This window comes from Silene latifolia, chromosome 9, assembly GCF_048544455.1.
Source record: "Silene latifolia isolate original U9 population chromosome 9, ASM4854445v1, whole genome shotgun sequence".
NCBI lineage: Eukaryota > Viridiplantae > Streptophyta > Magnoliopsida > Caryophyllales > Caryophyllaceae > Silene > Silene latifolia.
The window spans coordinates 86,950,299-86,965,035 of NC_133534.1; positions in this window are offsets into that span (position 1 = coordinate 86,950,299).

Here is a 14,737-nt window from a genome sequence, read left to right on the forward strand (position 1 = left end):
GAAATGCTGAGTTTTTATACACGACTTATAAATGTTTTGAAAGTTGTTTTATAACTGGTTAAGGTTCATTTTAAATGTTTTAATGAAAGTATTTATATTTCAAAGCCCGGTTTAGTAAAGAGCCCGGTTTTGTTGTAAACGTTAATTAGTGGTCATGATGGATCAACCTATGAGTTGGACCTTGCTACTAATTAGGGTTTCAACATAGCCTCTCTTTGAACCTAAATTCTAATCATATATTAAGGTTAGGGTTTGCACGTTTCACGAGGCTTATAGGCCGTGATATCTCGTGTTGCGTAGGGTATATTAGGTAAAGGTTTTATTCTATAATAATATCTTTACATATCTTATATATCTTATATATCTTACTTAATATATTTGTTTATGGTAAAAGATATTCTTGTTTTAGGAAATCTTATCATAATCTTAGAATTTATAGTAAAGATTATATTTGGAAAGATTATATTCTATCTCTTAATATTCTTTATTATCTTTTAAGGCTTTTAGAAAAGAGATAATAATAAGATATAATTTTTTTATATCTTAATATTTCGGCTATTAGGGTTTGACAAAACCGTGTAGCCCACTTCCTCTTCTCCTATAAATACTTGGCTATTTACAACGTCTAAGATAGAGACCTTAAGCATAAAATTTGATTTCATCTTTGCAAAGCAAAACCGTGTGTTTTAAAAAGAAAACCGTTTTGTTATTTTGAAAGGTCGTGTGTTTATAAAGCTCGCATACTCGTTCTTCATTTATCGTTATAAGATAATAGTGCTTAGTTGATTTCTTAACTTGTTCATTAACTTGAACCTTTGTTAGAATCATTAGTGCTTTATTATTAGCGTAAGTTAGTCACTCGAGTATTTAACGGTACTCATTGAGTTACAGCTAGAGTTAGTTGTACGAGTTGGGTTGGTAAATTTTTAATCCGTAGAAAGGTACTAAATTTATTAATCGAGAATAGTGGACGTAGGTTTCGACTTGTGAAACTGAACCACTTCAAAAACCGTGTGTCTCTTCGTTCTTTCGTTTGTTTCGCTTATTACGTTTACATTCTTTAGTTGATTAGTTAAAGTTTAATCAATAAACTTTAAATAATCAATTACATTAGCATAATCGAAAAAGCCTTTAAAAAGTTTTAAATCATCAATTCCCCCCCCCCCCTCTCTTGAGTATTTTAGATCAATAGACTCTTCAATAGGAGCTGTGGTCAAACGCTTCTTTAATGTTTGGAACGCCGTCTCACAACTCTCATCCCAACGGAACCTGTTCTCTTTTCTCATCAAAGCTGTCATAGGGCTAGCAATATTTGAGAAATCTTTCACGAACCGTCTGTAGTATCCAGCTAAACCCAAGAAGCTCCTGATCTCAGCAACATTCTTTGGTGCTTCCCACTTTGTCACTGCCTCAATCTTTGCCGGATCCACAGCTACCCCATCCTTAGAGATCACATGCCCCAGAAAAGCAACTTTCTCTAACCAGAACTCACACTTGGACAGCTTAGCATATAACTCATGCTCCCTCAAGGTCTACAACACAATCCTCTGATGCTCCTCATGCTCTTCCTTAGTCTTGGAGTAGACTAAGATGTCATCGATAAACACCACCACAAACTTGTCTAAAAATTGTCTGAAGATTCTGTTCATCAAATCCATAAACACAGCCGGTGCATTAGATAACCCAAACGACATTACCACATACTCATAATGGCCATACCTCGACGTGAAAGTTGTCTTTGGGATGTCCATCTCTCTAATCTTCACCTGATGGTACCCTGGCCTCAAATCAATCTTGGAAAAGACTGATGCACCACTCAACTGATCAAACAGGTCATCTATCCTTGGCAAAGGATACTTGTTCTTCACCGTCACTCGGTTCAGCTCCCTGTAGTCTATGCACAACCTCAAGCTCCCATCTTTCTTCTTCACAAAAAGAACTGGTGCTCCCCACGGTGATACACTAGGTCTAATATATCCCTTATCTATCAAATCATCTAACTGTTTCCTGAGCTCCTCCATCTCTTTAGGACCCATCCGGTACGGTGCCTTAGAGATTGGCCCCGTCCCCGGTTTCAACTCAACCGTGAAATCTATCTCCCTCTTCGGTGGCAACCCCGAAATCTCCTCTGGAAAGACATCTGCAAACTCACCCACCACTAGTATCTGATCAACCGTCGGACTCCCTATCCGGTCATCTCTCACATGGCACAAGATCAAAGGGCATCCCTTCCTCAGATAGGACTTCAAGGTCACAGCTGCAATCAACTTAACTTTGGGTTTGACCACAAACCCACGATAAGACACATTAACGCCCATAGGACCTCTCAAAGACACTTTATTTTGATGACAGTCTATCTTAGCTTTATACTTCCCCAACCAATCCATCCAGACTATCATCTCAAAACCATCAAAAGGAAACTCTAGCAAGTCTAAAGGTAGATTAACTTGCCCAACTATCATAGATACATCCCTAGACAACCTCCCACATGATACAGACTCACCCGAAGGTATAAAAACTTTCTCACATACAGACTCATATACCCTCAAACCCAACCGTTTAACATGACTCGAAGATACAAACGACTGAGACGCCCCCGAATCAAACAAAACAAAGGTATGAATACCGTTAACAAGAAAAGTACCAGTGATAACATGTGCATCGTCCTCAGCTTCTTTCTTGTCCATCATGAACAGCTTTCCACTGGTCTTCTGTCCACCTCCCTGGACAGTACTGGCTGATGTGGTCGGTTTAGCACCCGACCCCTAATTGTTGTTGTTCGTAGCTGGTTTCTGATAGGAATTACCGCCATTGCGGTTACCTCCACCCTGGTATCTCTGACCTCCCCGGTTAGACCATGACCCAGTCGGTCTATTGCTCGCATAACTCTGTGCCGGCCCTTGAGAATAGCTCCCCTGAGCTGATCTCTGAAAAGCTCCAGGTACACTCGTGCACTCATGTCTCTTATGGCACACACCGCCACAGCCATAGCACGTCATCCCCCAACTACCACTACCACTCATACGGCCACGCCCAAAGGAAGGCCCAGCACTGAACCCTGACCCAGAAGAAAACGCTCTAGCCTGATTGTGGTTGCCTTTTTTGTGGCTAGATTGGCCACCACCTTCACTCTCAGCCTTTCTTTTCTTAACTACTCTCTCCTGAGCCATCTCCACCAACCTTTCAGCTCTCCCAGCCCTCTCATAAGCTTCCTTAACATCAGTAAGGACTCCCGCGGGTAACTTGTCCATGATCTTGGGAGTCAACCCCCTCTCAAACCTCAGCGCTATGTTCTCCTCACTCAAACCCATGTCCTCAGCGTACCTAGACTTCTCATTAAACTGCTTGTAGTACTGAGCCACTGACATATTGGATGTCATCCTAAACCCATCAAACTCCTCCCTCAGCTTACTCCTCACATGCTCAGGTACAAACTCTTTCCTCATAGCCCTCCGAAACTCTTCCCAAGGTATAGCAGGTAAGCCATGCTTCGTATACATCTCTCTAACACTCACTTTCACCTGATCCCACCACTCACCAGCTGCTTCCCTCAAGTAGTACGCAGCTTATTCTACTCTCATCTCATCAGGATAGTGTACCAGGTCCAGAATGTTCTCCATCTCACGATGCCAATTGTCAAGAAGATTTGTCTCCGCGGTCCCCTTGTACTCTTTTGGGTTAAACCTCGCTACATAAAGGCTGATCTTAGAGTGATCAACCTCCTTATCCTTTCCCACTCTCTTTAGGGCCTCCATAAGAGCATCTTGATGCTCCAACACCTTAACGATCTTCATGTTCTCAGCTCTCGCATACAAAGCGTTTTTCTTGGGCGGCATCTTGAAACTATATAAGAAGGGGTAGATATAAACATACGCACTATAACCCCAAAACACGAAAAAAGACTGCCTAGAACACACTCGATCGAATGCCTAAACCTACTCGATCGAGTAGAGGCTACTCGATCGAGTGCCCCGACCTCAGACCCAAAACAGACCTTCTGATCTCTAACATACTCGACCGAGTAGCACAACCACTCGATTGAGTGACCCCCTACTCGATCGAGTGCCCTATGTACTCGATCGAGTACCCAAAAACATGATTCTGGGTCTAAAAACGTCAAATACCCACTCGATCGAGTCAGACCCACTCGATCGAGTACCTCACCTACTCGATCGAGTACCCCCTACTCGATCGAGTCATGCTGACTCGTATATACTACCCGCATGTTATCTCTTATATCCCAACATACTATACACTTTATAAACTCAACATTATAATCTAACTACACTTTATAAACTCAACATCATGCTTCTTATACAAACAACATATATATATACCTCACTAACTTTTCAATCACGTTTTCGATCTCTACTCCCAACATCCAACAATTCACAACAAATATATCGTCACATTACATACAAACTAGTAAACACCACATACAACTTTGACATATACCCCCCCATGTGACCGGTTCAAAATTGTAGGGCGAGTTCGCGGCTTTAGGACGTCTCCCAAGCCTTTGCATTAGCTCCTACAACCTTTACCCCGGGTTCATTTTAATTGACTCCCTATATTCATTAGATTCATTGGTTACAGGTTTCAGGATCGTCGCTCTGATACCATTTTGTAACACCCCCATACTCCAAGTGCCTTACCAGGACCACCCAGGTATAAAGATGTTACCATCTCGGTTCCCCGAGGCAATGATAATCATAAGACAATAAAGAAACAACATTTAAATAGTATAAGTTTAGTGAATAAGATACAATCCAAAACCAAGTACCAAAATATGGTTACATGTTCTCAAAACCAACTGTCTACTCAACTAAATGAAATGTCTAATAAGCTACTCACGCTACAGCGGAAGACTCTATCATCTGAAAGTGGCACATCCCAGCTATCCCATGTAACTCGACTCATACCTGCTCAACAACTTCTCACCATCCCCGAATGGATCACCACAATTTTCAAAATAATAAACGGGGTCAGTACTAATCACACAATTTATATAATCCAACAGCACAAGAATCAACACAGCTCAAACATCACAGATATACTCTGAACTCCATCACCAACTCCACAATAATGACTACACACTAAAGTGTGTAGCCCTGCCAGAGTGCCCATCGCAATAGGTCACTCAACGCCGCCAGTGGGGGACCGCAGCCGTTCCCACCTAATCCCCGCTCATCTCCGTCGAGCGATAAACCTAAATTCATTAATGTGCACATCCCTTCTGTGGCGGGTTCCACAGAAGGCGAATAAAAGGCGTGAAGCCACTCCCGCAAGTGACTCCACTCAGCCAGGGACGTGCCCCGAAGAACACAGATAGATACAAACAATCATAACTACTGAACAACAATCAACACCAACAACCGTCACAATACTCGTATGATAACAATCAACAAACACAAAGCACCACCAACACATTATGAGACTAATACTGAGTAGGGAAACCCTACCTGGAAAGCAACACAGTCAGACCATCTCAACAACAGTTATCAAAAGGCCTCTTCTACGAATCCCCCTCCTAACATACAATCGTACAATTACTACCAATCAAGAAACACAACAAAACCCCCAAATCCCCAAATTAGGGTTTAACTATCTTTAACGAAATACCATAAAAACAGTACGTAGATCTTACCCTTGACGCAAGGATCACAAAGGTGTAAAGAAAGGTGAATTCCGAGCTTCCAAGCTTCGGGATTTGCCAATAATGCGATTGATGCGAAGAACGTAGATTGTTTTCTCTTTTGAAAGTAATTAGGTTTGTAAAAGTGTATTAAGAAAGTGACGAAAGGTTTATATATTAAATCGCATTATTAACAAAACCCGACAAATCATCCCCCCGTAAACCGGCTACTCGATCGAGTAGCTGAGATACTCGATCGAGTGCCGCCTACTAGATCGAGTATCATGGTTACTCGATCGAGTACCCAACAAGTGAGAAACTGTTTTAAATCGTAAAACACCCTTACTCGACAGAGTAAAGCTCACTTTATAGAGTACCCAAAGGCTCATAAAACTGTAGTATTACACAAATCACAGAAATATTCTGAAAAGCGTGAAAAGAGGGCTGGAGAAGAGGCGCAGCAGTCACTGCGACCCCTGGAAGAGGCGCAGCACCTGCTGCATCCTTTCCAAGAGGTTTCCTCCTCGGCAAGAAAGATTTTCGCGTTTTTTATGGAATTTCGTTAGATATACACTTCCTTATTCCGTGAAACACAATATACGAAAGATATTTCCTTAAAATATTGATTTTAATTAGGAATAACTATCCATAGAATTCTAGAACTTTCCTGAATATTCCGACTCGGCATTTAAACGGTTTTAGAAAATGAAGCTGTTTTTGACCCCGACTCCAAATGAACTCTAGTTACTGTCAAAACGACCATATCGGCATGTAGATGACGACCAAGGGGTTGACTCGACTGTTTAAGCTATCACCTGTCAATGAACTTACGAACTGTCATAAATCATTCTGCAAATCAAACATGCGGCCCAATCATCACTCGGTGGTTGGCGGAAGGTATTGAAATGAGGTATCTACAGAGCCCCCACTTTGACCGAGACTTGGACAAGGCGAAAGTCAAAGTATAGCCATCAGGTCAATCGAAGATTACAACCTGATGACTATGGCGACGCGAGGCGGCTCAAGAGGTCAAGGACCTATCATCGAGAACATTTTAGAGTCAGTCGACTATCAGGGAGGGCCGTTTAAAGTCCATTAGACTATGTAAGGAAGCTCTCCAGCCATAATAAGAAGTCATACCTGAGACGTTGAGAGTAGCAGGACGTTGGAAGAAATCGCTGGGGAATCTGTTTGGTCGGACTCTACTCCTGCTGTAAGTGGCAACGAACTCTCGTTGGGGAGCATATTGATAACTCTTTCGAGGAAGAATCATATGTTGGGTCGACAACAGCACGCCCGTGGCACCGCTGAGGAGAAAAAATAAAAGATCATCAATGATACGCCTTTGGCATCGCCGAGGAAAATAAAGGATTGACAGCGACGCGCCCTTGGCATCGCTAAGGAAAATAAAGGTGTAGATCAACAACGGTGCGTCCTTAGCACCACTGAGGAGAAAAAAATAACAGATCGACAACGACACGCCCTTGGCATCGCTGAGGAAAAGGTGCTTGATCGACAACGGCGCGCCCTTGGCACCACTGAGGAGAAAATCCTCTCGGGTCGTCGTAAGCGAAATTCCGATAAAGAGGAGAAACCCATGAACTGTATTTAGTGATCATGAATTCTCATGGGGAATAAAATGACCTGGTTGTCTGCAGTGTGTTGAAGAGAGAATGTCGATTCGGACGAAGAGAACACCCAAAAAGGAGCCATACATTGGGGAAGACGCGCATGAAGGCCGGGCCCATAAATAACGAACTTGTAACGAAATTTCGAGGAAACTCTCTGAGGAAGAGGCGCAGCAAAAGCTGCGACCTTTGGAAGAGGCGCAGCAAGTGCTGCGTCCTTCTCCGAGCTCGTCCCTGTCTGGGTAAAAACCCGATTTAAGTCGTGTTTTGTTTTTCATTTCAAAATACAAAACATATCCTTTCTTCACAAAAATCGACCGAATTCCGTCAAAACTTGATCAAACCTTGCCATAGGCAATGACTAATTGAGGTATGTGTCTTGTACTTGCTTTATTTTGCATTTTGAGCTTAATTTTGGGTCGTAAATTAGGGTTTACATACCCATTTCTATCGAACATATGGAGCTTTCATTCCAAATAGATTTGTCTCATGAAATTGACATTAGAAACGAGTAATTGGTCATGTTAGGAGCACAACCATGTATCCCTTTCGAAGTTTCGTCAAGTATTAAGGATTTGGGCGCGAAATGTGACGGTCTCCTTCTAAACCATAAAACCCTTCGAAAATGGCCCTATACTAGCCCATTTTTTTATGAAACTTGGTGTTTTGGAACCATTGAGTAATTGATATTCTAGCGAAATCCTGCCAAATTTTCGACTCAAACCCGCAACTAGGCTTGAACTTTAGACTCGTCTTGACTTAAGCTAACACATATGTAGTTGGGGTTGGAAAATCTGGGCCAAACATGGCTAGAAATGCCGTCTTAAATGCTCGAAAACGCTTTAAAAATGCTTAACATTGCTTTGAAAATGCTTAGTATCGCTCTATTTACTTCGATTTTGCAGAGAATATTCATTCTACATCGGGGAGAGACCCCATGGTCACCAAAGTTGACCCTTCTACCACTCTGGGAGCGATCCAAGAGATGGAGGAGAACGTAGAGGAGGAGGTCGCGGGAAGGGCCAATGTGGGATGAGGTGGCCGTCAGCTCGCAGAAGCGCCTGAGTGGCCCGAGAAATGGGATGGTAGACATCTCATTTGGGCGGTGGAGAGCCACTTGTCGTACAGGACGCCGAGGAGTATGGCAAGCCTTCAGTTTATCATTCCTTTATTCATTTATTTCTTACACATTTGCTTGTTTATTCATTTTTTACATTTTTCTATGCTTAAGAAAGCTTTCTTTAAATTTGATGCAGGAGGCTGGGAACATGAGGTCCTTTTCTGGTTACACGACGATGATGGATGCCTTTAGGAAACTGTCGGAGGAGGAGAAGGCCATCATCGAGCGAGGAGCCTTTGGTGCCTTGGTCCGAGGCTGTCGGGAGATCAAGAAAAGAAAGATTCGGGCTAACCTCAGCCTGATTCGAGCCTTTCTTTATCGGTTCTGGGACACAACCTCGACTTTCCATATGTCTTTTGGAAAGATCGGTGGCACCTTGGAGGACTACGGCATGATCTCGGGTCTGCCGTGTGGAGAGGATCCGTTGGTGTGGCTGTCGATGGCCATGAGAGTAGACTCGGCCGAGGCGAGGAGTTTGATCGGCGGGAACCTGGCTACAAGTACGGCCCAGGTTCTGGGTTTGGTGCCGAGTACCAACGTTAGGGACTACTTCGGCGGTAGGGTTCCGGCGAGAGTGAGGATAGATAGAAACATGGTGCCTCCACCACCTTGTACTGCTGAGCAGCGGGCTCGTCTGTGGTTGTGGTGGTTCCTGTCTTTGATTTACCTCGGAGACAAGGGGGAGAGAATGTCGACGAAACTTCTTCCGTTTCTTTCTAATTTGAGTAGCCTAGGTCGTTTGGACTGGGTTACTCCGAGTTTTGTGTTCCTCACGCGCTACATGAGGGCCATGGTACGTCCGGAGCTTATAGAGAAGGGGACTTCTCCTGCCACTATCGGTCCTGGACTTCTCTTGGAGGTATGAACCTTTCTTGCAAATATGAAAGGTCATCTTTTTTCATTTTTTTAAAGTATGAAAGATCATTTTTGTAGAGAATGATTTGTAATCATTATTATTTTGCCTACAGGCGTGGGTGTACTCTTACTTTCCTACCTCCGCGTCGACAAGGGCGGCGGACGTTCCGAGAGCGTACTTCATTGTGTGGGACTGGATAGTATGTCGTCAGAAGAGCCAGCGGTCTTCTTACGATGTTTGTCGGAGGGGCGTAAATGCCATGAGTTTAGACAGCGTAAGTGTCTTTGATCTTCATTTTATATTCTTTTTTTTACTTAGAGACGATCATAGGAATGACCCCTCATTTTATTGCTTTAGTGGGTGCCTCGGCCTTGGGAGACCTACTTTGGGGCTCCAGCTTTTGTGGCTGAGGTTCTCCGTCCCCAGAGTTCGAGTCGGTTGTTGTTGATGATGCCCATAGGGACTGTGTGGTACCAGGGTGAGCGTTTGACTCGGCAGTGCTCCCGTGACACCTTTACGGTTCCCATCGACCCTCCACGGACGATGTTTAGGGAGCCTTCAGAGGCTGAGAGGAAAGCTGACCTGGCTGGTGCGAGTGGTGACGCTCTCCTTCTTCCTGGTGAGGAGTACGCCAAGTTCGTTTGCCGGAGGCTAGCGTATTGGCCGATCGTGGTAAGCAAATTTACCGTTTACTTGTCTTTGATAAATCTGATAAATGATGAACGATCACCAAAATAATGAACCGTTTTGAGCTTTGCAGAAGATCGAGGTGGCGGGTGTCGAGCCCCCAGCTTTTCCAATGACACTGGAGTACACCGACTCAGCAGGCATGACAACAATCTCGGAGATCCGAGATTTCAACGAGGCGGTGACTGACGCTGGCTTGGACGAGTGGCAGCATATCGTGACGAGGATAAGCCTCCAACTTTGGATGTCTTTAGTATTTTGTGCTTTATTACATAGGAATGTATTTGCTTGAACCTTCTCCGTATATGTGAATGAAGGTGGCACCGTCCAGGCATGTGGCGCTGTGGAGGATAGCCAACCGGCTGCGAGCTACAGCCATTGAGGCCCTTTTAGGTGGCTCTGGAGGCAGTTATGAATCTTTCGGACCCGTTATTTATTTTTATTATCTTTAATTTTGCGAAGTAAATTAAAGTAACGTATCACATCACTTCATTTTTCTGTGTAGAGGGAGTGTGGCTTGGAGCGTGAGTTGGCGCAATCCCAGGAGGAGACGGTCTGCTTGCTTAGAGAGCTCGAGGTTAGGGATGCTGAGATCGCTGTCCTTGAGGCGACATGGCTGAGCTGAGGGGTCGTCAGGACTAGTTTGCTGAATGTTTATACATTTTTTGGATTTCACTTTGGGCAGGAGCTCGTATTTTGATGTACATTTTCGCCTTTTTGGTTATGTATATGATGGCCTGAGTGCCTTTGCTGTTGGGTGTTTGTTGTATCTGCAGGTTACTTTGAAAAACAGGTTTGGCATGTGACAGTTTGCGCCGTCAGCTGCCGAAATTCACGTAGAAAATCACATAGCAAAAACATATAGCAAAAAGAATTCACGTAGGAAAATTAAAATGGCCTAAATAGCGCTAGAAATAATTGAAAATGAGAAAAGTGCCCGAAAATGGACGAAATGACGAAAACGAAAAAAAGGTGCCCGAAAATGGACAAAATAACGCGACCGGACGGTAGGGAGGGCTACTCCCTTAAAAAAGAATTTAAAAGAAATGTCTAAGTGTATCAGAAACATTTTTGAAATAAGGGAGTGAAATGATTCCCCGAAAAAAAATTAAATAAAAAAATGAGTAAGTGTGCATATATGGCAAAAATATCGATTTTTCCTCAAAAAGCGATCCCGTAAAAGATTAGGAAACATAAATTTGGTAATTAATCGAAATTACCGAATTAAATCCCTATAGGAATAGGAAACTTTAACTAAAATAGATTAAGAAACATCCACGGCCGTTAAGCGAGGAAAAGAGCCTGGGGAAGAGGTGCAGCAGGAGTTGCGATCCTTCGAAAAGGCGTAGCAGCTGCTGCGTCTTTTCTCCAGCTTGCATGTTCTCGACCGAAATTAGGAAACGTCGAATAGTATAAATAGAGACCTCGGTTGAGCTTCTATTCTCACAATTCTCTCTTCCTTGACTTCGTCTATCACATAAAACTTTAGATCTTCTCAAATTTTCCAACAAAAAATAAGGATGCCTTTGAAAATCGCATTAAGGAATGGACGAATGAATTTAAGAATGTGGAGAACCACGACATGGGTGCTTATAATTTAGAATCAATCATAAGTTTGAAACTGGTGAAGTTTATTAGGCCCTTTTTGGATGCTTGTCTTGAATATTGGGCCCCGAATTTTCATGTATTTGCCTTTCCGGGTGGCGAAATTTATCCCTTTCCTGAAGAAATTACTGCGGTTGGAGGATGGGATGCAGAAAGTGTTTTGGCTATACCCCCTAGCTCTCAAGGCTATAAAAATAAATTTAGGGACTTGCGTGGATTGATCAAGGCTGAGGTAGACCGTCTTGTGACCTCGAAAGGCGTCCTTATGTTTGAATTTGTCAATCGATATATAAATAGGGAAGACCCTACTATCTCTCATGTGGCGAGGCGCACAACTTATGGATTTTGCCTTCTTCATTGCTATGTCTTGCGAGGGCATGTGGACCAAGAGATGAGGGGTGACCCGCGATTTTTAGGCATAGTGGAGCAAATGAAACTACGCAGGATCCCAGCATGCTTAGTTCTAGGGGAGACCATTCTAGGATTGGAAAACAGGAAGGCGAACCACAAGCTTCCTTATCTTGGGAGTCCTATCATTTTGGAGGTAAGAACCTATTTTATGGTCCTATTCGGCCGTTTTTTTTTCTCCAGTTTTGGGACATACCCCCGTCCCTTTTTCCTTGCAGATCTGGCTAATAGAAAGACTGAGGTTGATCGTGTCCCCGGTTGACGTGACAGGATATCGCACCCGATCAATTGCGATGAGAACGAGGCTATACATGGTGGACTTCACTCGAATATGCAACTATTGGGAAAATAAACTGAAGAGTGAAGTGGGCCCCTGATTAGGATGATAGTTCCTTGGTGGCATCTTAGGTCAGTGACTGGAGTATCGTCCCTGGATCCGACACGGTCAATTCGCGCTCCCGGCTTGGAATTCATGGTCCATACCTTTCTAGAGAGATTGATAAGGCAAGTGGGCCTGAGACAGAATATCCCGAAACTAGACACCGTCCCTCTAACTGCCTAGGCGCATATTTGGAGTCTTATCGAGAGTGGGCTATTCGCTGGGCCCAAAGGAATATGTGGTTCATACCTACTCCGGTTGGCTCGTTATGGGTATCTGACTCATATCTACAGTGGACGAAAGCTAGCACTCCCGAGGAGAGTGAAAAGCTAAGGAAGCACGAGCCTATAGACTATAAAATCTGCGAGGTGGCGAAGGAGAACCAAAAGTACTTAACTGAGTAGGGATAAGAGGCCGGATATCGGGTCGTACGTCCGTCGAAGAGACCAAAGAATGCTCCTACCGAGAAGATGGTCATGGATCGAAATGGGAAAGTTAGACTGCGAGAACGCAAGACCGAAATATCATAAGCTTTATTTGATGATATGAGGATGTCAAACATGTCAAACGCAAGAGCGAAATATCATAAGCTTTTTAGCGGGCCGGGGGCCGGTTTTATTTCGTGTCGCAAGAGCGGCACGTGGGTCACGCAATGTGCGTTTTTTCCTATTTCTAAGGGTAGTACCGTTTCAATTGGTCTAGGTTGGTCGGATTAGAAAACTCATTCCTGTTTAGGTCTGTGATCTTAACCGCACCCCCTGAAAGTATGGACTGGACCAAAAATGGTCCTACCCAATTAGGTTTAAATTTTCCCCAGGGATCAACAGGTAAGAGAGCTCTGACTGACTTGAGAACTAAATCCCCTTCCTTGATATTTCTGGGTTTGACCCATTTATTAAAGGCTTGTTTAATACGTGCCTAATATGTTTGCACATTATGTAATGCGCTTAGCCTCCGTTCGTCCAAGAGGACAAGTTCCTGAAGGAAATGTAGATTCATATACATACTAACATACTCATATATGTCTAATTAATTTGTCATAAAATTAAAACGGATTTTATGCATTCAAACAATAATATAATAGAGGAGAAATCATGTCCTTACATTGAAGATTTCGGTTATATTGGGCACAAGAGAGATCACCTTTCTCTCTTGTTCTTGAGCTTTTCCTTTATGGATGAACAAGATCTAAGTATAAGATCTCTCCCCAAGCTTTATACCCAAGGCTTCTTAATTTAATTAATATTACAAATACTAGTATAATATTAATCAAGGTAGAAAATTGAACCAAAACTTTTATAAAACACTTATATGTTTCGGTTTTATAGAGAGAAGAAGAGAGGATATTTCTTCTCACTAGAACTCTATTTTGGATGATGGATTGGATTAATGAATAATACACTTCACTAAGTATATTATTAGGAAAAATTTTGGAAAAACAATGATGGCATTTGGCTTCTCAAAACCGTGTAAGAGGAGGGCATTAGGGGAGCCAATGCATGGAGAAATTGTTCTTCACAAGGAACAATAGGCTTGCATGGCTAGGTTTGCTTTTAATCATTGTGTTTTCCACTAATTACAAACAACATATAATTAGTTTAAATCCCTCTAATTTTCGGCCCATTCAATAATATGGATTCCATATTATTTTTGTCAATTGTCAATATGTCACATGTCATATGTGACATAAATTTGTTATGTATTTTTAACATATTAAAAATCAACGTATTATCAAAAATACGTCACATACAAAAATCGACTTAGTAATTTTATAATTACTTGTGCCAAAATATTTTACCATTTATAAATTACAACCGATTGTATTTATAACAATTCATTCAATTTAATTGTTACATTAAACAATTATTTCATCCGAGTAATGATACAATTCAATTACTCAGACCGTATCTTATTTAATCACATTTCAATATGATACGTAAATTTTACTTCCAAAATCGTCCGTCAATTTTCAAGTAATTTAATTAACTCGTAACATTATACGATTAATTAAATAATCAATTAAGAGTGTTGCCCTTTAGGTATGACCTAGGGGGTCAACTGATCACCACCGTCACACGACAGTAATGTCAAACTCTAGTCAGCCAATCATTACCGATATATGTTGACCAGTTGACAGTAACAATATTACTTCCCAATTGTATTCATTTTAATGAGACTTAAACATGTGATCATCATGATCAACAGTTGTGATCGCATTATTGTCGGAGGACACATATTCCAACAATCTCCCACTTGTCCTCGACAAGTGTGCGTCACCAATTCTCTTGTCCTATTACTATCTCCCACTCAATGCAAGGTGTCTTTCAGGTCGTACTTGCAAGTGATCATATCGAGAGTGGTTTCCTCGATCTGGAGAATAACTGATTGACCGGATTTATCCACTCTGGATACCTTCCGA